Below are 21,079 nucleotides of genomic sequence, written 5' to 3' on the forward strand. Positions count from 1 at the left end.
AAACACTTACAAATGGAAAGAATTAATTTTATCAATCTTCACCACAGAGAAGATGTTGGATGGATAGCCATACCTGGATTTGTTTTCAATTGTCAGATTAAAATGTAGCAAGTCAGCAGGGACCGATGGCATTCACCTCTGGCTTCTTCAGGAAATAAAACTAAAATAAATTACTGGACTGCTAGTGAAAACATGTAGCATATTTGTCAATGTCCTGTAGTCTCATTACTGGAAGACCTGGGCAAATGGACAATGTATCACCAGGTTCTGGATCCAGGAAAGTATGGGCCCATTAGCTTAACTTCTATCCTGGGGGAAAAGGCATTATAAAGGCTAGAGCTTTTAACTAAACCAAATTCTTTAAGGACCAAATATGATGTGATGGGCCTTCATTTTCATCTCTACCCATATAAAGCAGATAGTGATGGAAGATTTTATTTTAACAGTAAAAGCAGAAGATGGGAGAGGAATGCTAAACCTTCCTCCCTCACATTTCCTAGGTCAGTTGCTCCAGACACTCTTCAGTGACACTCTCCTGCACACTTTGTTTTTTTTTTTTAAGTACTATTTTTTATTGATTTTCAAGTAAGGACAAATACAATAAACACACAGAGTAAAAGAAAACACTCAACAACAATATAAATGTTCCCACAGCACCACTACTATGAAATAAGATAGCACAGCGCATAGCCCATGACCATGTTGAGTGGGATTCATGGGAACTATAGTCAACACATTTGGAGGGCATCAGGTTAAGACATGGAGGTTGGCACCCATTTGTCTGCTACCCAATCTCCATCTGTTAACCATTTGTAAACGTAGTTGCAATAATACAAAAGGCCCCACATTAATAACCATAACTATCAAAGATGCCCTCATTTCTTTGACACATGTAGACAATATTCTCTCTTGGTCAGAGAGAAGTGAATGGATATGTGTTCTTGAATACCTACATAACTCTACAAGTCTTCCAGTTGACAACACATACAGGAACACCTACATTCTTCCAAAGGAAAAAAAAGATATGAAACCCACTGACAGCGTAGTACAACCTTCCCCAACCTGGTGCCTTCCAGATGTTTTAGACTACATCTCCCATCAGCCTCAGATAGCATAGCCAATTGTCAGGGGGTGATGAGAGTTGTAAAACCATCTGGAGGGCACAGGTTGGGGAAGGCTGGAATAGTATGTTAGACAAGTTTATGCCAGTTTCATATATGATTTTAGTAAACCCAGAAGTTCTGGGATCTTTTCTGAACAGGCTTTAAATATGAATGTCTCTTAAAAGCGGTGGTGATTTCACCAGGAGAAGATGATGTCATATATTTTTCAAAGAATGAAGCTTCAATAAGTGGTTTGGAATGTGAATAGCTATGACAGCTCTTCTGTTTTTATGCTTTTCTTTTCCATATCTCTTTTTTAAAAAAATATTAGCATGTTCAGGATGTGTGCAATGAAACTACATCTTGTCCAGAACATGTTACTGTTGAGCATCAAAATACCATTCTGGGAATAGTCTGACAGGTTCTTTATTGGCAGTGAAGGTATTTAAATGAGAAACCTGTGGAAAGGATGAACTACTTGGCCCATGTGATAGCTCTCAGAAACTGATGAATTTTGCATGGGTAAACAGGTGACCTTTCCGCTTTCCACTCTAATTACTTTCCTGTCAGATGTTCAATTAGAGTGACAGGGTCCCAAATCCCCAAAGATCTCCATTTTGTCTTAGAAGATTAAAGGGTGGCAACTATTTTTCAATGTAATTATCATCATTATCTCAGGGAGATTTTATACTTCAGAAGTCAAAGTCATAATAGCCCAGCATACAGCAATTATTTGCAAATTGCCTTAATGTGTTTTCCAAAGGCACTTTTTGAGCTCAGTAATTTGTTTATTTGCTAAAGCCATTAGCACACGAAAATGATAACATTTCAGCAAGACAGCCTGACACTATTTTTGAAGTAGTTTTTTGCCAGTTTTGTCACTTCTTCCTCCCCAGAGAGACTTATTTATTTATTTGTCTATTCGCACGTTATGGAAGCAATTCGATTCACATCCGAGTTGCTAACATGTAAAGGTTCTTAATTTCATCAGCAAGTTGTGTGTGCAATTGTACCTTAGATCCCTTGATTGTAAATTTATTGATCTGAAAAATGTGACCTATGAACTTGAATAACTAAATGCTTTTTGTGAATTTATTAATAGAATGAAATCCAAACTGATTATCTTCTGAAAAAACTCCATTTGGTTCACTAGGGCCTCAGCTAGACCTACCGCGTCTAGCACGACGGAGGGGTGAGGATCTCGAGATATTTTTGTCACGAGATCTCCCCCTCTGTATACACACGACACACAATGACCTCGGAGGGAGAGCACATCGCACCCGCCATTTTGGTTTTTTCTTTAAAGGAGACGAGCGCTCGTGCACAAAAGGTAAGTTTTTTTTATTTTTAACAATTTTCCCTGCTTCCCCCATCCCACCCCTGATGGACAAACTGCGATGCCCGCCCACACATTCCATGGTCTTGGGATCAGCCTGAGACCATGGAAAAAGCAGGCTCAAAGGGTAGGGTGAGATCCAAGGGAAAGGGAGGGTTCATCCCTCTCTGCTCCCGGGATCCCCTGTGCGTCATGTAGATGCACAGGGATGATCCCGGGGATTGCCCTGGGATATCGCCCCATCTAGCTATGGCCTATGTCTTTGCTGAGTGCAATGGTAAAGGGTTACCACCTGACCAGAAAAGAAAAACAAAACCCTGGCCAGATCTGCTGGTCTTGTGTCTTTGAACAAAGTGGGCAGAAATTTAGCTGCTGATGTGTTGGAGATAAACATTATCATCTGCTACATGTTTTCTATCAAGCTATGGTTCAAGGCATAGGCTTGCTGAAAAGCTGGTATCTCTAGGAAATCACGTCACATGTTCATAGAAATCTTAATGCTGAAGTTCAGAACAATAATGGTTGTTGTTGTTTTCAACTTGCCCATATGCACCTACATTCAGGTTGATTAAACAAATATTAAAAGGAAATGGGAAAGTCCCTTTAGTTGAGATGACTCGTGTTTGCATAAAGCTAAAACTCCATGTACTCACACTTTTTCTTGGTCTTTCAAGCCCAAATCCAGATGGGGTGGGGATGGAGCACCTGGGATGAGATGCCATGACAGGCTGGTTTTGTTCTGCCTTATAAAACATACGAACCTTGCTATGTTGCTAGAGGAATTCTCCCATGAGTTGAACCATGCCTGTTGTTTGTTTGTAAGCAAGCATAATTTGCGACATTGCACATCATCATCACTGATCATACGGCATGTCAATTAAGGTATCAGCCTTAGCTTCCAGTTCCCTGGCTTTTTGGAGCTTGACCAACATGAGATGACAGCTGGACAACCATCAGTCAGGGATGCTTTAAGGTGGATTCCTGCACTGAGCAGGGGTTTGGACCCAATGGCCCTATAGGCTCCTTCCAACTCTACTATTCTATAATTCTATGAGATAGCCTCAACTCTAGTCTTAAACTGGCACATTAACAAACAAACAAAAGCATTGAGTTTTGTATTCCATTCCACTTATCCCACTGATGACAGTGAGCTTCATCCCATGTACCTGCTTCCCTCGGATTATCCTTGTAGCGCTAAGCTTTCGCAGTTGTTGTTGTTTTTGCTACTGGGCGACAGCGATCCTTTGCATACCAGGAAGTGAGTTCATGGGGGGAAATGTAAAAAATCATTAAAAAAATCAACGGATGACACAATTCAATTTAAATTTGGTATGCTTAAAGCTCTCCCTTATATCTATTACTGTGCCAATTTTTGGTGTCTTTATCTTTAAGGCTTACGCAGATGTAAGCAATTGTTTTAAATCCTGCTCCTGCGTCCCAGTGGTGGCTCGGAAGATACGCTCAAAAAGTAGGGGCTAAATACGGCGAATCTTTTTGCTTTATAGCACAATTAAGGCAGGATGCATGGGAGTGCTTCACAATCAAAGCAGATTATAAGGTGGAAAACTTCTGAGTCCTTTGCATGCAATTCACAGTGATTGCACAGTATAATGCTGGTGTGATAAAGCTCAATCTGGTCTTATTATTCCTGTGGTAGTTCTTTTTTGCCATTTGAAAAAAGCATTCTAGTGGTGGAGTTTAAAGCTCCACCCCAAATTCTGCTTACCCTTACCCTCATGCCCCATCCACTCACCCAAGCCCCATCTCTGGTCTTAATCCTTATTTTAAGAATATAAGAAGAGCCCTGCTGAATTGGACCAAGGGCCATCTAGTCCAGCATTCTGTTCAAACAGTATTCAACCAGCTGCCTGTTGGAGATTTTAAACTTTAAATTCTTTTATATCATCCATAGCTGTATTTTTCATGTCATTATTGTTATAAACCACTTGGAGGCTGGTAAAGCAATATAGCAGTATTTAAATTACATAAATCCTATCTGAATATATATTTTCTTCCTCTTCTATTCTGTCAATGCTAAAACACAAGGTCCATCAGAGGGGAACCAGGAGTTGAACCAAAGAGACAGAGCTGAAGAGACTGGAAGAAAGGGAGCAGCCACAACTAGAAAGTGGTTTGGGAATTTAAGGGATGTGTAGGAATTGGGGGGAGGGTTCCCTGTTGCTCCTAACCCATTCCTAATTTTTTAAAAAAATATTTGCAGTTTTTTATTATATATTTACATATTTTTACTGAAGGCCTGGTGCCATGGAAGAGATAGTGGGGTGTGTGTGTGTGTGTGTGTGTGTGTGTGTATGTGTTAGGGTTGCTACTTTAAAAAAATACCCCCAAAACCACCATTGCTATTTTAAAAAATATTTTCCTCTATTTTTTTCAGGATTTTAACCTGGGATTGTGGAAGTGATCATGATGTGTATTTGTGGGATGGCCCAGGAGCCTCCAAGCCCTTGTAATAATAATAATAATAATAATAATAATAATAATAATAATAATAATAATAATAATAATAATAATTTTGCTTTGCCATTGTCTTTTTCAGTGTGGTTTACAGGCATGATTGCTTCAGTTTCCCTTTTCCCTGCAATAGCTTACTACTACTGCAAATTCCAAAACACTATCTTTGGCCTTGCTGGGGGATCTCCGTCCCTTTCAAATGCTCTGCTTTGCAGACCTGGTCTTACAGTTAATTTAAGAACATAAGAACATACGAAGAGCCCTGCTGGATCAGACCAAGGGTCCATCTAGTCCAGTACTCTGTTCCCACAGTGGCCAACCAGCTGTCAATGAAGGACCCACAAGCAGGACATGGTGCAACAGCACCTACCACCCATGTTCCCCAGAAACTGTTGTATACAAGTTTACTGCCTCTGATACTGGAGGTAGCACAAAGCCATCAAACTAGTAGCCATTGATAGCCTTCTCCTCCAGGAATTTATCCAACCCTCAGTTGTACATTTTTGTTCTGTCTTGACTCCGCCTACTGAAATCACTTGAATCCATCTGCCATTAGTTGCCCTGCCTTTTGCCAATACCAATGAGTTCCAGCTGCCAGTGTTTCGAAACTGAATCTCTTCTGGGTCTAAACTCTAGTCCTGCCCTCCCCATCTCTTTCTTTCTCTTTGTCTATGAATTTTTGATGTTGAGGGACTTATACCCCATAGTTAATTTTATATTTTCTAGGAATGATATAATACTGCTGATGTAAGAGAAAAACTGCACTGCTAGACCATTTTTCCAAGGTCACTCATATTAAAAAGGATTTATTTATTTTATTGTTCCCCCAGAAACAGGTAATTGTTCCAAATTCATTGTTGTTGCCAAGGGAAGAAAACTGTGATGGGAAAAAAACATTTTTATTCAGAGATTGACCCCATCTCTTGGAATGCTGTCATTATCAGGAGAAATGGGCCATGAGCTCTGTCAGATCTGTTCTTTAAAAAATAAATAATTGGAGCTTTCTATGAAGGAATATTTTATAACATACAAGGGCTTGACCTATTAATACTGAGAAAAAACACTTTGCTTCATTTGACAGGAATCTGCCAGAGTTTAAAATTGACTTGTACTAGATCTTTCAAGATAAGCTATGGCATCTTATATGCTTTTTAGGGAAATTTGAATGATGATATAAATCACTTGCCATGAAATGTTTTCAGCAGGTAAGTAAGAAAAGCTGCGAGTTGCTGTGAGACTTTACCTATCAACCAAGAGTTTTTCTGAGTTGATTTGGTCAGACCTATAGGGCTCAGCAAGACAGCCTCAACAATGAGAGTCTACGATGCCCTGGAGTGTAGAAGACACATATTACTGTGTTTGTGGATTAAGCAACTGTATCTCAAATGTTTCTTCGCTCACCTTTTACAGATTATTTTATTTATTTATTTATTTATTTATTACGTTTCTATACCGCCCAATAGCTGAAGCTCTCTGGGCGGTTCACATTTACATGATGTTTCCATCAAATCATTGTTCTCCTGCCTTTTTCCTGTGACTCTTTGGGTTTTTTTTGGAGGGGGGCGGGTTTGTGGAGAAATCTGACTCTTTTGGAAGGAACAGAACAACAGTACAAGCTACACAGGTGGCATTCACTTTAGCCACTTTTTAAATAGGTGAGGTTTTGATGTATGCACTATTTCAAGCAATTGAGCCTTATTGCCACACCTCTTCACTCCAGCACACCTTTCTACCTTTCTGATGAACATTGTTTTAGCAACAGGTGTTGTTGTTTTTTAAACTGACTTTGACATTTTCATGAAATGATTACATTTGCACTTATGGGAAAGTACGTGCAAATTTAAAGTGAAAATTTTAAAACACACAGACACACACAATTTGCACTACCCTTAAACAAAAAAGACGTCAAGCACAATTTTAAAAAATGGATTAAAGAAATAAATATTAGGGCCTAATTTGGTTCCAAATCCAAAGCAGGCCAGGGATTGTGGTTTCCCAGGTACTTGATGGCTACTGAGAAACCTGGGTACAAGGCCCACAGGTAGGTGGGAGGGGAGGGGGCAGAGGCTGGCTATTAGGCCAAATCGGCCCAAAGCTGCTTCATCTGCTTTGGGCCAAGGCAGCCCAATCCATTCCCGAACTGGATTCGGGCCAAAGCTGGCCGAATCAGCCCACTTCCATTCAGATTCGGGGTTTAGGATTGAGGTGAAGCACGATACTGGCAAGCTGGTGTGTTAAAGTGCTTCACTACTGTAGTCACCTGGCCTTATGGCTATCCTTTGCACACTACGGTGGATGTAACATAGAGTGTTGTAGAAACACAAGAAAATGCTATGCTAACTGAAGTTTGAAAAGTTGGTAGTAATTCCACATGAGACTAGGGATGGACAAATCAGTCAGATTTGCTTCTCCTGCATTCATTTAAAAAATTAATTAAAAAATCTCAAGCTCTATTCTTCCTATATATGGAGACATTTTCAAATATTGGTAAATTTTTATTAAAAATGAACAGATACAAAATTCTCACCCAACTGCACACACCAAATTCAATAGATCCAGCTATTCCCAGCATGGTGAGGACCATGATGTACCAGCCTACCATATAGTTGTTAAAGATGAGGAGCCTACCAGAAAAAGAAGTGGCAACCCTTACCTGATTGAATACACTGGGATTCAAAACCAGATGTTTAAGAGCTAAGCATCCATCATAAGCCTGAGTCTGGATGGAAGAATCTGTTCATTTTGGTTTCTTCCATATTTTGTTATTCTCAAGTCCTTTCCATCCCCAATAAGAAGAGCTTTCTGAATTTGGGTTAGTTCTTATCTAAAGACCTGGCCAAATGAAATTGTTACCCACCCCTATGAGGGATGCATGAAAAATTTGTTAATGTTTTTTTCAATCAGTTTCCTGGAACTGAATGCAGAAACAGATGCAATTTGCAATAGAAAATCCATATATTTCTTTCCTTTGTCTTTTTTTTTATAATATTTTTATTTTTCAATACTTAAACATACATCAATACAATTAAAAGAAAAACAACATAATACATTAATGTTAAATCACATTAATATCATATATTCTCACTTAATCTTTTTAACATAATCATACTTAACCACCTTGGGATCTTATTCCTGTTTCCAAAATCTCATAGTTTCTTCTTCTGGTGGTTTCCTGCTTCCCTTAGGAAACACAAATATTAGGAACTGTTTCCAAATTCCCTCAAAATCATTCATTTTTGCTATACCTCTTCTCACTTTAATATTACATGTCAATTTATCATTAATAGCAATATCCCATACTTCTTTATACCATTCTTCAATACAATAATCACCTTGAATCTTCCAGTTCCTAGCTAGAATTAGCCTTGCTTCAGTCAGCAAATTTGTTATCAATTCCTTAATTTCTTTTTTACATTTTAAATCTTCATACAGTGAGAGTAATGCAACTCTTGGTGTTTCTTCTATCTTCATTCCAACAATTTCTTCAATCTCAGAAAACACCATCTTCCACAACTTTTGCAAATATTTACATTCCCACCACATATGTAAATACGTTCCTTTTCCCCCACATCCTCTCCAACAGTTTGCTGAAAGGAAATATTATTTCCATATATTTCTGAGCTTGCGATGCAGTCCACCAAAGATAAAAGTGTCTGGCTACATGCACACATTTGAAAAATGTGCAAAAAAACACTGTGTACATTGCTTCAGGCATTAGAGTCAAGTGTCCATGAATGTGTCCATTTGCACACAAAAAGACTATATATATTCTGTTAAATACCCCCCCCCCCCACAGTGCAGTATTCAATGCTGCCTAAGCACCAGTGGGACACACTGCTAGCACAATAGGCAGTGAGTGCTTTGGATAGGAACCGAAAACGCTCATTTCTAGAACTGGGCAGGTGAGTGGAGCTTGCATAATGGCGCTCCACTGACCTGTCCCAGTCCAGAAACGAGCCTTTCTGCTCATTTCAGGGCTTGCTGCCTGAAGCGCCTTATATGTATGTCTCACCCTTTGTCCTCATGCAAGGAACCCAAGGTGGCTTGCATGGTCCTCCTCTCCATTTAATTCTCACAACAACCTTGTGTAGTTGGTAGGTGGGGTCCACTTGCACAACAGAATCAGTGGGAGCGAGTAACTCTATTGGATACGACCATCAAGACGGAACAGACTTGGAGGTGGGAAAAGGAGTAAAAGGGAAAAGGAGTCTGTGGAAACAGTCTGGACAGATGGACCTACATCATGTAGCTTACAGTGGAACCACAGTGTCTCGGTAGAAGTAAAAGTTTGCAGTCTGCAAGTTCCCTGAGTTTGACGGCAACTTTGTCCAATGCTAGCACATGTCTGCCAAGTCCTCTCTTTTAGCAGTTGATGATTATGCTGATGACATTTTTCTCTGTGTTCCCTGATGGAGTTTGACCCTCATTAGAATGTTTTATTTTCAGGAACTGAAACAAAGGCATGAAAAGATGGAGATGCTTAATGAGCTCTGGCCAGGACTATATCCTGACTTGAAGGTGTGAGGAGCAGTAGAATCTTAAACTCACCCTGGCATAGAGCAGAGAAGGCATAAAGCGGCAGAATAAAGTGCACCATTTTATTCATGATGAACCAAGGCTGCACATGAAAGGGTCTCTTTTGAATATCTCAAATGTTAATAATGCGTATTTTATTTGCCTCCAGGAAATGTTGTACTCAGAAAGAGAGGGCTGATGAACGGAGCTTATTAAATAGACTTACCGGTGATGAAAATGGTATTGACAGCAAGGCTGCCTTACACTTCAAACACATTTATTGCTCTAATGAATAGGAAGTGAGAAAAGTTAGAAGTGCCTTATATGTACTGGCACAGGGGCTCAGTGAGAAGCTAATCATCTAAATAGAAGTTCATTTCAGGAAGAGGGAGCAGGGGCTAGCAATGGGGTCCTCTGCCCAGGGAACCATTTTGATACCTTCCAAGGATTGTTCTATGCAGTTCCTTCAATGTGTACAGTGCTTTGTAAAGTACAATAGTTCAAGACCCTGCCCCTAGGGGCTTGCAATCTAAAATTTGGAATTGGAAAGAAAACAGAGGAAGGGGAGGGAAATGAAGGCAGGGATAAACAGGGAAAGAATGAATTCCATTTACACATACTTACGCTTGGTTACAGTAGGGTATGGGGGGACTAAGGTAGTGATATGACTTCCCACTAGCTTTGCTTCTCCTTTATTTCTAACCATCTGATGCCACCCCCCTTTATGTGTTATAGGTTTTATGGTGCTGATCCCTGGAAAATTCTTCTGTACCAGCTCCATTGAAGCAAGTGGAAGCTGTGCAAAACCAGAGTGGGTTGGATCCAATCCTCATGTGAGCAGATGCAGCAGGGGAATCTCTTGAGCTGCCAGTGGCAGAACATTACACTGGATGCAACCCAGTTTCCAATTTTCTTAACAGAGCACAGAAGACCACATCTTGTGGATTACTCAGGAATCTTCTATTCCACTTATCTTGGAAAGCTGCTCCTGCCACTCTAAGAAATCATGGGCTTCAGTCCATTTTAATTGACTGTGCTTTGTAAAAGCAATACTATCGTTTAGGAGGTAGAATGCACTTTAGGGGACAATCCAATGGTATCTGGGAGGGCATGACACCCAGACAACATTTATGATCTTCAGAGGAGGCCCTGCTCGTCACTCCGAGATGACAAGACTGTCATCATGAAGGACCTCAACAGTGGGCCTTCTTTGTAGTGGCACCCACGCTTCGGAACACAATCCTTCGTGTGGTTCGGGAGGTGGAAAATGTAGTATTAAACGCTTCCTAAAAATATATCTCTTTAGACAAGCTTTCCCTGGACTGTAGCCTATTCTGGTTTTATGTGATTCTGAACTTTTCAATTGTCATATTTTAGTTCTAAACTGCCCAGAGAGCCTAGGCTGTTGGGCAGTATAAATATGTAAGAAATATATAAATATAAATGTAAATGACAGGGGACATAGGATCTCAGAGGGGAAGGGAGGGCTGGACTGTCCTTAGGAGCTGACTCCCAGCAGCCACAGGAATATCAGTCATCTGTGGCTGCTCCTTCTCCACCATTAGTTCTCTGACTGTGGGGAGGGCAAAAAGGAGGGATTGAAGGACCAGAATGGGAAAGCAGTGGGAAGGAAAAGTTAAAAAAGCAATGGTCGGGGGAAAAAACCCAAAGAAAGGAAAAGCACATCGATCACGCCTTCCACACTGCTGGTGCTAGTTCACTGAGCACTTTCCCCTCCTCCACCTCATTGGATTGCTCTGTAATCACCACTTTAAAAATGAGATGCATTAAACCTAAAACAATCTTTGCTCACCAGGACACCTAGCTCTGCCCACATAAAACCTGTGCTAAAAGAACTGCACTGGCCGCTTGTTACCTACCGAGCCAAATACAAGGTTATCCAGTAAAGCCCTAAACAACTTGAGACCAGGATACCTTCCCTTATACACACCCAGGCAACATTTACGATCATCAGAGGAAGCCCTGCTCATCATCCCAAAATGAAGGGAATGTCATCATGAAGAACCACGATGGCGGGCCTTCTCTGTGGCGGCACCCACCCTCTGGGAAACCCTCCCTCCTGCAGTTTGGGAGGTGGAAAATATAACATCTTTCAAACACCTCCATCTTTTTAGACAAGCTTTCCCTGGATTTTAACTTTTTCTGGTTTTATATGACTTTTTTTAAAAATAGTTTTAAATTTTGACCTCTATGTATTATGGTTTTAATTGTGAACTGCCCAGAGAGCCTCAGCTGTTAGGCAGTATACCGTATTTCTTCGATTGTAAGACGCCATCGATTGTAAGACGCACACTAATTTCAGTACCACCAACAGAAAAAAAAAAAACACCCTAAGACACACCCGCGATTCTAAGACGCACCCCATTTTTAGAGATTTTTATATGGGGAAAAAAGTGCGTCTTAGAATCGAAGAAATAGGGTAAACATGCAATAAATAAATATAAATAAATACAATCTTTAAAAAAATCTGTACAGTGCTAAATTGATTCTTTAAAATGGAAATAAGCACATCAAATACTGTCCATGTAACTTGATCTAGAAAGCTGTACCTCTATGTGTCTGACTTTTGTTTTGTAGAAAGGGGGTAGGGAGGAACGAATGAAAAGTGAAGCTGTGATGAATGTTGGTATTGCTTAACTTTTGCAGAAAAGCTTTCTATACTCCATTCCCCACTGGCATAAGTGTGTATTCAGATAACCTGTGAATAACACATGGTGATAATCTCATCACATTGCAGCTTTCTTCCTGCTGGCAGCTGCTGCTCTTAGGAGGGAGGGAGATTATCCTGCAGCAGGTCGACATGTGGAGAAAGCCTCCAACAGCCAGAATATTTGTGCACGTTATGTGAATAAGGAAAGTCTTTTCACTATCGGCTACTCATTCATTCTGGGAGTTCATTTCTTCCATTCAAAATGGTTGCAGGTAGCTGAAGAAGACAGAGTGGGTCCCAAACAACACTATTAACAGCTCTCCAATTTGATTTGATCACCTCAGTAACAAGGAGCAAAGATGGAGATATTTGTCTTGTGTAGCGGGTGGCTAATGGGGGATAGTGGGCATCAGCGTGTCTCAGATATAACATTGCAAAGTCTATGGCTGATCAAAAGGAACACTGGTAAGCATTGAAACTTCCTGTTTTATTTATTTAGGGCTCTGAGACTGCAGCCTACCATCTATCCTACGCATTACTGGGAAGAGCCAGACAGGACAGGAGGGATGACTGAGGCAATTTCATACACACCCATTCCTCCTCAAAAAAAGTCAGCTAGACTGGCACCTAGAGCCCATCTAGCTCAATTGTCAACAGTGGGCAGGATGAGCAACAGAGAGGTTGCAGGATCCTGTGGACTCTAATTTCTCCTCTCCTTTTACCTCTCCACCCCACCAAGCCACCAAATGCCCCTTTTCCTCTTTCCCACAGGTCTTCTGTTGTGACCTTGGAAGAGCAGTCACTGTGGTGCTTTCTGACAAGCTGGCCTCAGCATGTATGATGATGTTGTCCAGCACAACAAGCCATGGAGACTCCATCTCCAACCCTGAGGCCACGTTGGCTAGCTCAGGAAAGGAGACAGTTGAGCAGTGGGGCAGGTGGTACACAAAGAGAATCCTTATTCTGTCCGAAACAGATGCATACACTGAAACTGGAAGACTGCAGGATAGAGCAGCTGGATGGGGTTGGGGTGGGGTCGGGTAGAATCATGAGAGACCATTGTGATTCCATCTCCCTGCCCCCCAGGTCTTGCCTGCTGCATCATAAAGCAGCCAGGTGGGCAAAGCTGGGAGAGATTTACTCCCCTAGTCTCATCCAACTAGGCCTCCAAGATACTGGCCGGGTCAGCATGCTCATCCAGGAATCAAGTCCCGAATAGCTATTAACTGACCTGGCATACAACAAAGATTGAACCTTGGGCCTTCTGCATGCACAGTATGTGCGCTACCATATGATTTAAGAGGCCAATTGGAACAAAAAGAATGCACCAGGCAAACCTCTCTCAGTCAGCTATTCCACAACCAGGGTGCCACTACCATAAAGGCCCTCTCCCTAGTAGCCATCCACTTCTTTTCAGTTGGTAGGGGTAGGACCTCTGAAGTGAAACATAAGGTTCATGGAGGTATATATTGGAGAACATGATCTTTCAAGTAAACTGGTCCCAAGCCATTAAAGCATGGATAGGGAACCACCAGCTTGTGAGCCAGATGTAGGTTTTCCCTGTTTGGCCCACCATTTTCTTCCTTGGGCCCTGCCTCTCCCAGCATGGGAAATCCATGATCAGCAGCTTATCAGAGATAAAAGCTTTTCCTTGCTGTGTAGTGAGAAACGGAGCCTTTCTCACTGCACTCTATTATTATTATTATTATTATTATTATTATTATTATTATTATTATTATTTATTTATTTATATAGCACCATCAATGTACATGGTGCTGTACAGAGTAAAACAGTAAATAGCAAGACCCTGCCGCATAGGCTTACAATCTAATAAAATCATAGTAAAACAATAAGGAGGGGAAGAGAATGCAAACAGGTACAGGGTAGGGTAAGCAGGCACAGGGTAGGGTAAAACTAACAGTAGAAAGTAACAGTAGAAGTCTGCACAACATCAAGTTTTAAAAGCTTTAGGAAAAAGAAAAGTTTTTAGTTGAGCTTTAAAAGCTGCGGTTGAACTTGTAGTTCTCAAATGTTCTGGAAGAGCGTTCCAGGCGTAAGGGGCAGCAGACGAAAATGGACGAAGCCGAGCAAGGGAAGTAGAGGCCCTTGGGCAGGCGAGAAACATGGCATCAGAGGAGCGAAGAGCACGAGCGGGGCAATAGTGTGAGATGAGAGAGGAGAGATAGGAAGGAGCTAGACCGTGAAAAGCTTTGAAGGTTAACAGGAGAAGTTTATATTGGATTCTGAAGTGAATTGGAAGCCAATGAAGAGATTTCAGAAGCGGAGTAAATGGTCGGAGCGGCGAGCCAAGAAGATGATCTTTGCGGCAGAGTGGTGAACAGAAACCAACGGACTGATGTGAGAAGAAGGAAGGCCAGAGAGGGAACAGCTCTTATCTCTAAGGATGTTGCAGGTGTCCAGTTGCGGCTCAAGGTTTGGTGATTTCTCAGTGGCTCAGACCCCCAGATGCCAGGCAGCAGACCTCTATGCTTGCCCGACTTGTGGCAGTCCCCACTACTCTGCCTAACCACCATTTTGCAGAACGTGGTTGCTCATCCTTTTATGTAAAGGGCCCTTTTGTGCAAAGGCAGCCATAAATAGGCCCATTTATGCAATGTTACAGGCATAAATGGTCTTAATGGACCATTTACACCTCTTACGTTGGGTGAAGGGGCCTATTTACAGCTGCCCTTTGCGTGAAAGAGCCCTTTACATAAAAAGATGAGCTGCTATTTTCTGCAAAATGGCAGTTTGGCTTGCTGGGTGCCCACAAGCCACATGATGAGCAGGGTCAGGCAGTCAGCAAGAGGCCGGTGAGTCATGTTGTCTTGCTTAGGCTGTAGGATGCTCTACGTGCTTATCAGGCATATACAGAGGGATGATCAATCCAGGCCGAGGTCAGAGCACACACAGTCAATCGGGTCAGGCAAAAACAGGAGTAGTCACAATAACAGGCAAAGGTCAAAACAATCAGTATGTTACACAGTCTGAAGACAGAGTTGGTAGGCAGTCCAAAAGGTCAGTAACCAGGTCATCAGGCAAGGTTCAGGAAGCACGGTTCACGGCAGGATGGACCAAAGTTGTTCCAACGCTGGCTGATTCCAAATGCAGGCTTTTAAGCCCAAAGCCTGTTGGACCCACCCAGAGCCCAGCTGCAGTAATCAAAGCTCTCCTTTCAGAGCCCTACTCCCGAGGAGACCCTTTCTCCCTGAGGAGACCTTTTCTGCAGGCGAGTACTCCATTACACAGGAGCTTTACTCGCCTGTTGCTTGAGGCGACATTGCTCCCGGGGGTCAGGGGGATGCTCAGCCTCTGCCTCAGAAGCAGAGTCCCTTTCTCCTGGCAGGGATGGTCCTGCAACTACCTCCCCCGAGGGCTCAGGCTCCTGCGGGTCTGGTGGTGGTCTTGGGTCTGAGGCTTCGGCTTCTGGGGCACCCTGGGGCCTCTAGCTCCTCCTCTCAGGAGGACTCCTCAAGTAGGGGCATGACACATGTGCAAGGCAGGTTGAGGTGAGCTTGTCCATCCCTACTTATCTCTGATCAGTTAGTGATCAGAAATTAGAGTTTTTCTTTGCAGGGAAGAGTGGGCAGGGCCTGGGGAGGAAGCTGCTCAGTGATTCAGTCCTACTTACTTCTGAAGCTTGTCTTACAGAGACTTGTTATGTCTGCTTCTGAGTAGGCTTAAAATTGGTAATAAGCACATTGTGGCCATGTCCATTTTGCCTTTGTCCTTGCCACAGATGAAATGTGGCCCCTGAGATCTTCCCCAGATTGCAATTCAGCTCTGACATTGAAAAAGGTTTCCCTACCTCTGCATTAAGGGCTTTAAAGATTAAGAACATACTTTGAAGTGGGCCCAGGAGTGGACTGGGACATCCTAGGATCCCTGTAGATATCCATGCAGATATATCAGTCAATCCTAGGATCCCCAAGCCAGCAATGCACAGTCAGTACTTGTTCTGCATTTAGGATGGTGTGCTTTCCATCCTTTACAGCCATCAAGAAAGCAAATAGCAGATGGACTTGCTGCTGAACTGCAGTTTCACAGCTGCTCCTCAGCCAAATGACCTCTGATCCGCTGAGGATCAATTGCAGACTCTCTCCATGACCCATTCCTGAGCACCAATGGTGAGTTAGATAATGAGGTGTTAATGGGCACTGATGAGCACTTGGCCTACAGAGGAGCAAACAAATAATTTCCTGTTATTCATAAGGACAAGAAAGATGTGCCAGATGACATTAGAGCCAAACCTTGATGAATCCATGCTATCTGAGTCAACCTCTGACATCTGGCAAGTCTAACAAGAATTTAACTACACAAAGGCCTAATCTACACCAAGCAGGATATTTCACTACGAAAGCAGTATATAAAAACCAGGAGCCACACCAAGCAGAACATAGCAGTATGAAACTGGTATGAAACCGGTACATGGAATGTGTTAATGGGCCCCAACAGTTGTCAGTGCACTTCAATACTGCTATAAAGCAGTAGTGCGGCTCCTGCCTTTTATATACCGTTTTCATACCGCAATATCCTGCTTGGTGTAGATTAGGCCAAAGTCTGTTTGCAGTCTCAGGCCTCAGCTAGACCTAGCGGTCTAGCGTGATGGAGAGGTGAAGATCCTGTGATATTTTTATCGCGAAATCTCCCCCTCTGTTCACACATTGTGCGCGACGACCTCAGATGAGAGGCGTTGTGCCCACCATATTTTTTTTAAAAGACAGAAGCACATGAGCGCTAGTGTGCAAAAAAGTAAGTAATTTTTTAATATATATATATATATATATATATATATATATATATATTTCCCCCGCTCCCCCCACCCCCGATGGGCGCAGAGCTCCTGAGGAGCTCTGCGCCCCATGCACAGGTCCCAACTCCTCACAAGGAACTGCAAGGAACTGGGACAAACCACAATGCCCAGCCAGATGTTCTGCTCAGTCCGAGACTGCAGAAAAAATGGGCCTAAAATGTAGGGTGAAATCCCAGGGCAAGGGAGGGATCAGCCCTCTCAGATCCCGGGATCCCCTGTGCATCATGTGGACACACAGGGACAATCTCAGGGATCGCCCCGGGATAAAGCCCCATCTAGCTAAGGTCTCAGTTCCACCCCAACTTAGGTGTGCCCTTCTACAATTAGTTCAGACCAATATATTACTACTTTGGATAAGAATCTATATTATGATATGGGATTATTTGATAACTCGCTTATGAAGAGGGCTATAGTCATGGCATATATATTCAATTATCAAAAACTAAAAACAAAAACCCAAACCTGCTGGTTTAAAAGATCAGAAGATAAAGCTTTCTCATCTTGGTCCAAACTCCACAAAGCCAGAAAATTGGAAGCTAAGGCTGATGCCTTATCTGAGGTACCCCATGATCAGTCATGATGTTGTGCAATGTCACAACTTGTGCTTGCTTACAACTTACCCTCTATGCACCCACAATTTTCCCAGGTCTTTCAGTCCCAAATTCAGGATTGGCAGGCATTTGTGGCCTTGCCGCTGCAGCTGGCGCAATCGCCCACCCACCAGTGATCACTCATTTTGGCCCTGTGGAGGCTCTCAGGAGTGGCAAATCTATGATTTTTCTGATTCAGTACATGGATGCAGATATGCCCTGTAAGTGGATTCTGATTTGGAATATTTTTCCATGTAAAAATATCACGAGGATCTGAGGATCCCTGCCTTGAAGCCACATTTTTGCAGCATGTAAAAATCATAAAGACCAACTACAGTAGAAAGGGGATAAGAAAACAGAAATGGCATCACCTGAGATGGGCAGTTGACATGATGTTTTCTGAAACACTTTTGAGTGACCAAGTTTCCCCCACTTTCCTCCCCTGTTAACTGCCCCCTTTCCCTCAGTCTTTAACCAATCTTTCTGAAATCTTCAGGTTATGTAAAATAGGCATTTCTTTATGTCAAATGTAATTTTCATAGAATCATAGAATAGTAGAGTTGGAAGGGGCCTATAAGGCCATCGAGACCAACCCCCTGCTCAATGCAGGAATTCACCTTAAAGCATCCCCAACAGATGGCTGTCCAGCTGCCCCTTGAATGCCTCTAGTGTGGGAGAGCCCACAACCTCCCTAGGTAACTGGTTCCATTGTCATACTGCTCTAATAGTCAGGAAGTTTTTCCTGATGTCCAGACGGAATCTGGCTTCCTGTAATAACGTTACTAAAGGTTATGCTTGTTTTGTTGATCACCCTTATCTATTGGAGGCAAATTGTGCGTCAAGTAATAAATGTTTTTTGAAACATGTACACAAAGGTCTCCTATGTGTACATACTAAAAGTGCAACATATGCTCTTTTACCACTGGGCAAAAGATTGGGGTCACTTGAATTATTTTATTTTTGGAAATTTCAAACATAATTGGAACAACTATAACTAAATCTCCAGAACTGGCGCTTCTAAACTTATTCCTTGGCCAACACAAAGGCCTATTACATAAGGAACTGGTGGGATATCTATTAATAGCAGCGTGAGTGCTTATTGCCAGATACTGGAAAGATTTACAAGGAATCTCGATAACTAAATGGTACAATAAAGTATGGGAAGTAGCGGTAATAGAAAAACTGATGCAAAAGTTACATATAGCAAAAGGAAAAAAAAATCAGATACATTTGCCACTGGGTGGGGGACTTTTATTACATATATGAATAAAGATAGTACACATCTAGTCCCAAAAGCCTTCAGAAATATTTGTTTCACTTAGGATATAATCATTCCTTTAAGTACAACGTCCATGTCGGTATTGGAATGTGTAATATCACTCTACGATTTTTTTAAAAAAATCTTTCATGACCATGTTCTGTACTAAATCTCCATATGTTTTTGATTTACTGTGGAATCTTGTGGGTTTTTTTTTTAAGTTCTCTCTCCTTTTCTTTTTTCTTTCTTTTTTCTTTTGTCTCTCTGTGTTTGTGTGTGTGTATATTTTCATGGTCATTTTCATTGTGTTTCATGTATATTGTCAATAAAAAATAAATAAAAACAAAGAATTATTTTCATTTTATGGGTGCGAAATGAATATTTTGGATTTGGCTTTAATACGTTAAGCTTAACATCTCCCTCTGTGTGAAGGCTTTTATGCCTTCTTCTCTATTTCCCTTGCTGGTGTCCTAGCTGACTAGCTCCCATTCCCATATAAAAGATTTCCCCACCCCCACCTCCAAGCTATGCTTTCAAATCTCTTATCCCGAATTTAAAGTGTATTACTGCAAACGAGTGCCGTGCATTAGCACATGAAGCATCCCTTTCCACAAGGAAGCTATTTTATCATACCTCTTTATTGCTGGTCCTCTGAGGACTGAGAAGTGAAAGAGAAAATGGGCACAGCTAATTTGCTCTCCATTGAGTAAAACAAATGCTTAGATTTCCGAAGATTTATCAGTAAACGAGAGAGAGAGAAAGCTACATGCAGCTCATTTACATTATAATTTGGAACATGGCTAGCTGTAAGGAGCTGGTGTGTGTGCACGTGTGTGTGTGCACATGCTTATGTCTGAGAATACTGGGAAAGAGTGGAGAATAGAAACGGTGGATTATTTATTTTATTTCTATAGAAATTTCTACTATCCCTTCAAAACATTATCTTGGGGAAGGATTTTGGTGCCCAGATGATACCTCATCTCCGTTTGTTACCTGTTCCTCTCCCCAGTGCCCCCTTATAGATTCCTCACCAGCAATGACTCAGAGTAGGAGGGGACCCCCCTCCCAAGAAATCCCTTCTCAAGTGGGCCTCTCAAGCCTTTTCACTGACAGCACCATCCCCACAGTCCCTGTTTAAGAAGGTTCTGATTAGCCTTCAACTGTTCCTTTGCATCTGCTGATGTCGGCAGTCTCATGCCAGAATAATTTTTACTCCTTAAGGTGTCACATGACTCTTTGTTCTTTTGCTGCGACAGATAAACATGGTTGGAAGCTTTCCTTTGAGTCTTTGAAATGGCCAGTTGAAACATCTCAGGGCTGTCCTCCAAGCTCCTGGTCCTTCGTATATCAGATGAAGAGGAAGAGATTCCTACAGAGCAAGTGGTGCAAGAAACAAGAGGTCCGGATCAGTCACCTTCACTTCCAGCTCCAGTTCAGCTGAGGAAATAACACCATGGACCCCACATCTTTGACCAAAAGCACAGGAAACTGATCTCTCTCTCAGCTTCCAAAAGGAGCTTGTAGAATGAGGGGTCAGGAACTGATGGGGAAAACAAAATGATTGATACACCTGAGCTTTCTGAATTCCCAAAGTGGAGAGCTGGTGTCAGAAAGATCTCTATAGAATCTCAATTGGAATGATGAGCCCCCTTCCGTGGGTGGCTGAACACATGGGGCAGGGACTACAGGTTCAAGGACACAATACTTCTCCTGCACTGGTATTGTAAACTTGTAGCTGATGTCAGTCCTCATGGGCGGGGGCTGGGTGTGGCTGATATAATTAAATGCATAGTGGAAGCAACTAATAGAGCGAGTGATGACTCAGAAAACCTGCAACTCCAAGTACAAGGGAAAGACAAAAGCTCCCAGAAGAATATCACTGTCCTGAGTGGGGAGCCACGGGCAGTGCTTATGAATCACTGCTTTCAAGACCATGGCCTTGGCAGGTGCCAACTTGTCTTCCATTTTGATGGACAGCATGAGGTTGGAACTGGGACCACTGAAGAGTTAGGCCATAGCTAGACCTAAGATTTATCCCAGGATCATCCCAGGTTCGTCCCTGCCTAAGCGCTGGATGCCCTGTGTGGCACTTAGATGAACAGGTTTGACCCCAGGACAATCCTGGGATAAACCTTAGGTCTAGCTACGGCCTTAGAAATCCAGTGATGACATCTATGTGTGAAGTTAGAAACACTTCCATCTCTTCATGGAGGTTTTGTCTGGGGTTTCCTCTGTAAACCCACTTCTGACAGACTATCTTGCCCTTCTACTGCCTTTGCACTATTCAGGCCAGCTTACCGTTTAAAATCATGTTGTCATTA

At 42.2% G+C, this 21,079-nt stretch overlaps 1 pseudogene; it reads left to right on the forward strand.

Moving 5' to 3' along the window:
* Positions 1–19,986: 19,986 nt before the first annotated feature.
* Positions 19,987–20,780, forward strand: LOC134395386 (NFATC2-interacting protein-like; annotated as a pseudogene).
* Positions 20,781–21,079: the final 299 nt, after the last annotated feature.

This window comes from Elgaria multicarinata, chromosome 3 (assembly GCF_023053635.1).
Source record: "Elgaria multicarinata webbii isolate HBS135686 ecotype San Diego chromosome 3, rElgMul1.1.pri, whole genome shotgun sequence".
NCBI lineage: Eukaryota > Metazoa > Chordata > Lepidosauria > Squamata > Anguidae > Elgaria > Elgaria multicarinata.